The 9,128-nt window shown below is 32.2% G+C and overlaps 1 pseudogene; it reads right to left on the reverse strand.

Moving 5' to 3' along the window:
• Window positions 1-8,798, reverse strand: part of LOC103677148 — a 36,162-nt pseudogene extending 27,364 nt beyond the window's left edge.
• Window positions 8,799-9,128: the final 330 nt, after the last annotated feature.

Consider the following 9,128-nt stretch of genomic DNA (forward strand, 5'->3'; position numbering starts at 1 on the left):
GAAGAGTGTTGAAGTTGATAAAGTGGTATGAAATATATCCTTGACTTCAGCTGTGTTTATCAATGGCATTACCTCAGCACTGAAAGTCATTCATATCAGGCTCAACTCGCTGGTCAGTGTTGTTATGAATGAGAGGATTTACCTTGTTTTCCTCTTTAAGGGCCAAAACAGTATGTGCAATAGCTAATACATACTACTGTACCTAGATTGATGCATCAGGCCAGGTAGAAAGGTCAATACAGAAATTTAAGAAAACTGTGATGTTTTATGGGCTTTGTTTACCTGGTTGGTTCAAAAACTCTGAGAAGCATGATTTAGGTCGATACTGAAGACTGGTATTAACCTGCTTTTGGAGTCCTCTTGATAGTAGCCTTAATTAAATACTGAATAAGGCCAATTAAATTACTCTGTACTTCACATTAATCAGAGTGACCAACAGAGGGATGTATCATGAGAAAACTTGACAGAAGCTGAGATATAATTGAAATGAGGGATGGCAATTTTTGGAAACAATTGTCTGTGGGTCTTTTGTGTTTTTATATTTTGTGAGCAGAGTTATTGTTTCAGAATATCTCTTTAAGAATGCTTGTATACTGAACAGCCTTGAAGACAAATACAGTGTATCTATCCAGAGCAGAAGACAGGTTTACTTGTTCCAGTATGCTAAAATAATATCTCCATCCTGGGAAGTATGCTTGTGGCTATTATAAAAATGTGAATTCCCCATCTCTCAGTTTTTCAGCAACAGTGCAAACCCAGTGTGTGCACAGCATCCATCTGGGCTCTTCATGTAGCCTCTGTGGGATTTGAGAGGAAAGGGGAGCAGATGTGAATATAAAGTTCATGCTGCTTGCTGTTTCATGAGGCAAAATCTTGGACACTCCATCATCCTTGACATTGTGAAGAGTTTAGAATGTATCTTATAATCTCTAAAGCAACCAATGGGGGGAAAAAAACTATTCATAGTTATGGTTACAAAGTCAATAGATAAAATAGAATACTAAAAATATTTAAATAATCAAAATTGAAAGCTGGAAAGAGGAAACAGAACAACAAAAAAAGAGGACACCCAGAAAACAAGTAATGAATGAGTGGGCAGATCTAAGTCCAAACATATTAATAATTAAATTAAATGTAAATGGTCTCTACAAACCAATTAAAAGATGGGGATTGTTTAGACAAATAAGAGAGAGCCAGCTCTAAGCTAGATATAAAAACCCCACTTTAAATATAATGATATAAATAGGTTAAGTGGGGAAAGATAGATAAACATATACCATGCAAACATTAAGCAAAAGAAAGCAGTAGGGGCCATATTTGTATCAAGCAATATAGACTTCATAGTAGTAGACTTTTCTGGGCATTGACAATAATAAAATAGTTATTTCACTAAGAAGATACAATAACTTTATTATATATAAACCTAACAATAGAGGTACAAATTACATGAGGTAAAAAACTAGTAAAACTAAAGGAGAAAAGAGCAAATCCACAATTGTAGCAAGAAACTTCAATACTGTATTAAAAGCAATAGATTAGAAAAGTACATAGATAATCAGTAAGGATAGAGATTTGAGAAATATTATCAACTGATTTGAACTCATTGATATTTATATAACTCTATTATATCAAATAGAATACATAGTATTTTGAAGTGCATAATATTTGTGAAACAAACCTTAATGAATTATGCTCCCTGACCATAATGAAATTAAGTTAGAAATCAATACCAGGAAAACATATGGAATGTCTCACAATTAGTTGAAGGATCAACAAGACATATAAATAATACATTGGTAAAAGGAAAGTCTTAAGGAAAATTAGAAATAGTTCAAAGAGAACAAAATAAGGATACACATACCAAAATGTATGAGATGCAGCTAAAATGATCTTGACGGGGCATTTATAACATTACATGCTTATATTAGAAAATAAGAAAGGTTTCATATCAGTAATATAAGCTCTACCTTCAGACACTAGAATAGAGAAGAGAAAAGCAAACCCAAAGCAAACAGGAAAAATATAAAAAATAAATAAATAGCAGAAATCAGTGAAATAGAAAATCACAAACAATGGAGGAAATCAGTAAGCCTCTAAACTGGTTCATTGAAAAGATTAATGAAATTGATAAACTCTAGCCAAGTTGAAAAACAATTAACAACAAGAGACAAAAGACATAAACTAATGTAGGAATGAAAGAAAGATATCTATACAGTTCACACAGATATGAAAAGGGATATTACATAGAGGAATATAAAGTAGTAGAATACTATGAACAACTCCATGTGCATAAATTCAACAACTTCAATGTAATGGACCATAAATTTCTTAAAAGCCAGTAACTATCAAAACTCACACAAGAATAACCAGATAACCTGAATAGTGCCATATCTATAAAGAAATTTATTTCATGATTAAATACCTTCTGAAAAAGAAAATCTGATGCCCTGATGGCAAAGTCTATCAAATATTTTTTAAGTCAATAGCAATTGCATATAATCACTTTTGAAAATAAATGGTAAATAAATTCTTCACAAATCCTTTAATGAGGCCAGCATTACCCTGATACCAAAGTCATCCAAAGTCATTAAAGGAAAGAAAACTACTGACTAATATCCTTTATAAACATAGGAACTAAATCCCTAATAACATATTAACAAACTGAATCCAGAAATACATGAAATCAATTGTCTCCAAATAGGGATTATCTAGAATATTAAGCCAGTTTCCCATTTCAAAATCGATCAATGTAATTCACTGTTTTAATAGACTAAATAATAATTTTAAAAAACATGGCCCTATCAACTGATGCAGAAGTATTTAACAAAATTCAACATCTAAGATAACCTAGGAAGAGAAAGAAATTTCTGAACCTGATGAATGGCATTAGCAAAAACCTACAGATAGCATCCTAGGGTGCAAGACTAAATGTTTTTACCACAGGATCATGATCAAGGCAGGGATTTATACTCTCAGTATTATTCAACATAGTTCTTAAAGTCCTGGTGAGTGTAATAAGGAAAAAAAAATTACAGTTTGTAAAGGAAGAAATAAAACTGTTTCTATTTGCAGATACAATTCTTAATTGAAATTTCAAGAAATCTACCCAAGAGCTCCTAAAACTAGTAAGTTTTGAGTCCCTAAAATTAATGAGTGAGTTTAGCAAGGCCAAGCTGCCAAGTACAATTATATTTCTTTAAAAAAAAAAAAAAGATTTTATTTATTTGAAAGAGAAAGAGATCAAGAGAGGGAGCACAAAGGGTGGGGGAAAGGGGTAGAGGGAAAGGGAGCAGCTGACTCCCCACTGAGCAGAAAGCCCAGTGATGTGGGACTTAATCCCAGGAGCCTGAGATCATGACCTGAGCCAAAGGCAGATGCTTAACTGAGTCACCCAGGCACCCTCGATCATATTTCTAATTGCTACTAATCAATGATTAGAAATACTTTTTTAAAAATATTTTCAATTGCTCCAGCAAAATGAAGTTTGTAGATATGTCTTACAAATATGTGCATGATTTGTATGCTGATAAGTAAAAATCCTGAAAAAGGAACAAAGGAAGACCAAAATAATTGGAAAGGCATGTATCATAAATTAGAAGTCTCAACATCCTTAAGATGTTAATTTTACCTAAATTGATATGTACATTAAATGCAATTCCTGAAAAAAATCCCAGCAAGTTTTTATAGACATTTTAAAAATTTTTGAAGAGGGAAAAGACATAAAATATCCAAACCAATTTTGGAAAAGAAAAAAATTGTAGGACTCATACTACCTGATACAAGATTTACAATAAAGCTATTGTAGTAAAGAAAATGTGGTATTAGCAAAAGGACAGACACATAGATGTAGAACAGATTCTAGAAATAGGCCTAAACAGATATGGTCAATAGATTATCAACAAAAGTGAAAAGGCAATCAATGAAAAAAGGATAGTTTTTTTTTAAGCAAATGAGCACACTTAGAGATTTTCATGTTTCTTTTTAAGTGAATCTTGACCTATACCTCACATCCTACTCAAAATGATCATATATTGAATTCTAAAATGTATAACTATAAAACTTCAGTGAGAAAAACATGAGAATATTTGTGTAACCTTGGGTTAGACAAAGAGTTTTTAGATGTGGTACCAAATGCATGATCTATAAATGAATAAAATGGTAATTAGGACTTCATCAAAATTAAAAATGTTTGCTATACCAAATGTATCCTTAAGAAAATCTCAAGACAAACAACAGACTAGGAGGAAATATTTGCAAGTCAGATATCAAGCAAGGTAATTCTATCTAGAATATGTAAAGAATTCTGAAAACTCATCAATAGTAAACAACTCAATTTCAAAATATATGTAAAGGTGCATAACAAAGCAGGTATACAGGATGGCAAATACGCAGACGACAAGATGCTCAGCCTAAGCAGTCAGTGGGGAAATGAAAAATGGTACCATCAATGAGATCCCGCAGCACACCTCTTAGAACGGTGACACGCACGCGCACACAGAGTTAGCATTACTGACAAGACGTAGAGCATCAGCAACATTCATCACTGTTTTAATACAAATGAAACAAAGTTAACAGTTAGGCAATTTCTTATAAAACTGGGCATAGAGTTGCCTTACTATTTTGCAATTCTAGTTTTTGAGCAATTTCTAGTTTTTTTACCTCAGGGAAGTAAAAATTTATGCACATGTAAAAACTTGTCTATGAATGTTTATGCAACTTTATTCATAATAACCAAAAATGGGAATCAGCCAATATGTCCTTAAATGGGACATACACTGTTACTTATCCATATGGTGAAATGCTACACATTAATAAAAGAGAACAAACTTCAGGTAAACGCTACATGGATGAATCTCAAAAGTATGCTGACTGAGTCAAGTCTCAAATAGTTATGTAGTATATTGGCCTATCGGTATTATATCCCAGAAAAGGCAAATCTATAAGGAAAAGAACAGATCGGTGGTTTCCAGGGGTTAGTGGTGGTGAGAGGGTTTGACTACAGAGGAACAGCATGAGGTTTTCTAAGGGGTGACAGAACCACTTCAAATCCTGTAAATATCCACGGTGCTTACACAGATTGATAGATGAGCCAAAGCCCAGACTGTGCATCAAAAGAAAAAAGTTAATTTTACTGTGCATTATTTTTTTTTTAAAAGAACAGAGATCCCCTTTCTCCACATCCTCTCCAACATTTGTTATTTCCTGCCTTGTCAATTTCTGCCATTGTTGGTGGGAATGCAAGTTGGTACAGCCACTTTGGAAAACAGTGTGGAGGTCCCTTAAAAAGTTAAAAATTGAGCTACCCTATGATCTAGCAATTGCACTACTGGGTATTTACCCCAAAGATACAGACGTAGTGAAGAGAAGGGCCATATGCACCCCAATGTTCATAGCAGCATTGCCCACAATAGCTAAATCATGGAAGGAGCCAAGATGCCCTTCAATAGATGACTGGATTAAGAAGATGTGGTTCATATATACAATGGAATATTACTCAGCCATCAAAAGAATGGGCAGATTTCTCAACACTTGCTGCAACATGGACGGGATTGAAGGAGATAATGCTAAGCAAAATCAGTCAAGCAGAGAAAGACAATTATATGGCTTCACTCATTTATGGAACATAGAAGTAGGAAGATCGGTAGGACGGGTGTTATACGCAAGTAATGAATCATGGAACTGTACATAAAAAACCAGGGATGTACTATATGGTGACTAACATAATATAATAAAAAAATATTATAAAAAATAAAAATATAAGAACAGAGAAAAAACTTAAATAGCAGAAAGTTAAAAAATAATTACTGCTCAATTAAGTGGGTTATTTTTTATGTTTCTTTGGAATAAACCTCTGTAATGGATCCATTATATCAAAAATTATTCCTTGACACTTGCCTTATTCCTTCAATTCTTCCTTCCTTCTTCTTTTCTTCCTTTCTTCAATCCTTTCTTTATTCTTTGTTTTCTTTCAGTTTCAACTAACACTAGTAACACTGTCTTTATACCAGTAGGCCTAGTGTTCCTGGGAAGGACTTAAAAGGGAGAAGACAAATACATGGGTTAGTGTTGTTGGAGAGGCAAGAAAACATTAACATCAATGTTAACAAAGTCAGTAAAATGATGTAAGTAAATATAAATTTTAAAGTTAATAAAAATAAGTTTTTATTAAGTAAAAACAAGAATGATAAAGTAAGAAAATGCTCTTGGAAACTGTATATAAAATAATGAAATGTTGCCTCCACTATTCTTTTCCTTTATAAAAATACACATGCTGCAATTAATCAAATATTTAGTAAGCGCCTGCTATGTGTCAGAAAATATTCAAAGCACTAGGTTGTAGTATATCTATCAGTTCATGCTATTTGGGCCAATAGGTTCTCATGAAAGAGAAGACAAAAAATTAACAAATACAAATAGCAAAACTAATTTTAAATTGTGATTTGTTTTAAAGAAAACAATCTAAAATAATATAATAAGGAGTTGCGGTGAGGGTATAAATAAAGTGTAGTATAAATGAGGTGGTCAGGAGGGCCTATCTGTCAAGAAAGAGAGCGTGTATGGAGAGGGAAAGATCATTTCAGTCAGCGAGAATAGAAGAGCAGGAGTTAAGTATGAAGATTTCAGAATATTAGCTAATAAAAATATTAGTGGGAAAGTTGCTTCAAGGAATTTGCTTTAGGAAAAATAAAGCAACAGTTTATTAGAAAGAGAAAATAACATATTAATATATTTAGCGACGCGAGTTAAGATTTGGCAGTTTTTGCATTTCAAATTATAAAATCCATTATCCTGCAAGAAAGAAAAGCAGGATTTGTTTGGATGTTGATGGTATGTTTTGATGACTAAGCAGCATTCCCTACATTCTCTTTTTTCTGTAATATTTCTCCCTGGCTAAGGAAGAGTTGGCAAGTTCTCCAGGGCTTCTCTCTCTTCTTTGGCCCTAAGAAAACCTTGATCACTTTTGAAGTAATAGTAGTTGTAATCCTTTATTTTCTTATCTGCAGGAAGTCTTTATTGCTCATCTTTCCCACTATTTAAAATTATATATTTAAGATCTTAGGAAAAACAAATATCCATGGCTCAGCTTGCACAGACCTATAAAATTATTTTTTAATGACTTGGCAGTGCCAAAATTGAATGAGTGAGCATTTAAAAAGCTACACTGTGTGATATTTTCTTTAATAGAATTTCATTTTAAGACTAATGATCTGAGTTTTATCATTTATATTGATCCTAACAGGTGTCGGTAAGAAAATTAAGGCAAGACTGTACACACTACACTGAGCCCAACCTGGTTCATTTTTCTGGCTTTCATTTTTTAAGCCTTTTCAGTTTTTATGTTTCATCTGTCGTTTTTTCACTTAGACTTGGAGACATCTGGAAAACTGCTTTACAGACAGAGCAACTGGATTTTAATTTGTAGGAAAACAGGAGGAGAGGAGGGGAAGACAATAGTAGGGCATTTAGCTAAGTCCTAGAACTTCTATCACGGTGTTATCAAGGCTGATATTCCTGCTACGTTAGAAAGCGTAAAGAATCTTCCTTTTTTCAGATGCTCCTTTAGTGAAAATGAACCAGCTAGAAATAAATTCTATAAAGAAAGGAGTAAACTATATACAGGAAATTACAAAGAATTGCATAGTCACAATCATATAATCATGGGTGTATTGTTCATTTTCCAAACCACATTTTCAAATTATTACAAAAAAATTCAGATTTCATGCAGTTTTAAATGTACTTAATAAGAAAAGAAAAATATAAAGGTTAAGTTGATGAGAAAATGTTGCTCTGAATATCTTATTTTCTCATCTACCAAGTTTTGCATACTAAATGTATAACCCTGGATTTGCATAAAAGTATTCCATTTCGGTTACTTAAAAGCAAAATAAATAAATCAACCAATAAGCAAACTATTCCCTAAAACAAGATAATATATACCCTCCTAAATATCACTAGTTGTTTTTTTTCTTTTTTTTTTTTAAGTTAGAAGCTTTATTATCTGGTAATCACAAATCAATGATTATTATTTAGTATGATAAAAATCCCAACATACTTTAGAATATGTTTAAATAATATAGTTTTAAGTAAAATTGTGTTGTATAATTTTAGGAAAAAATAGAATTACTGAAAATAATATTTCAGTAGATAGTCTCAATATTTCTGCTTATTCCTTTTATTGTCATTTACTTAAAAATGTTTTATTTAAATAACCTATTGAATAGTTTATCTAATAATTGCCTAAGATTAACCCAACTTACTATAGTGCTAACTTTCAAAAGTTCAAAAATTTTTGTGCTCTTGAAATTTTTTAAGTATCCAGTTCTGAATTTCAGTGCCTTCTATACCACAAAAGAAATGACGTTTTGTTAGTAAACAACCATTGGCTCAAAGGTATGGCAGTGGAAAAATACACATATTTGCATGAAATACTTTGAAAAGGATAAAAAGTGAGGAAATGCAATGACTACAAATCTTCTTATTGATTTTTAATAATCCCCCTGCCATGTGAAGTCTTTAAAAAAAGTGACTAAAATTTCAAAAATTACAATAATCACAGGTATTATAATGCTATATTGCTGTACTTTGTAACAATTTGTTCATGTTTTGAAGCTGCTTTAATTTTTACTTTTCTTTATTAACTGAAAATGTAGTTAATTCTGAAATATAATTTATCTCATATTGCTTATTAGAAATTATTCTTTAAAATAAGATTTTCTCAACATTACAAACAAAACAAGCAAAGCATTCTTATTGTACTTACCTTGGAAGTCCAAATCTTTAACAGCTTTAGGACCCATGGATATAGTAGTTAGCAAATAGACAAGATTCATACTGTCACGGAGCATATGGTTTAGTGTTTGAGATTATGTTAAACTAGGCATAATTACAAAAGTGTCATAACAAACCATGATAAAGGTTATGTAGGAAAAAAAGTGGTAAGTGCTTTGGGGAAATGTAGTAGAAAAACATAATTTAGACTAGGAAGATGTTGCATAAGACCTTATTGAGAAAGTGACATTTATAATTCAATATGGACATTGAGTAGAAATTAACCTTTATCAAAGCAGAAGCAAGAAGGCAGAGGGAGAGAACACCCCAAGCAGAGAATACAGCCTCTGGAAGGACCC

This window comes from Ursus maritimus, unplaced genomic scaffold, assembly GCF_017311325.1.
Source record: "Ursus maritimus isolate PB19 unplaced genomic scaffold, ASM1731132v1 scaffold_5, whole genome shotgun sequence".
NCBI lineage: Eukaryota > Metazoa > Chordata > Mammalia > Carnivora > Ursidae > Ursus > Ursus maritimus.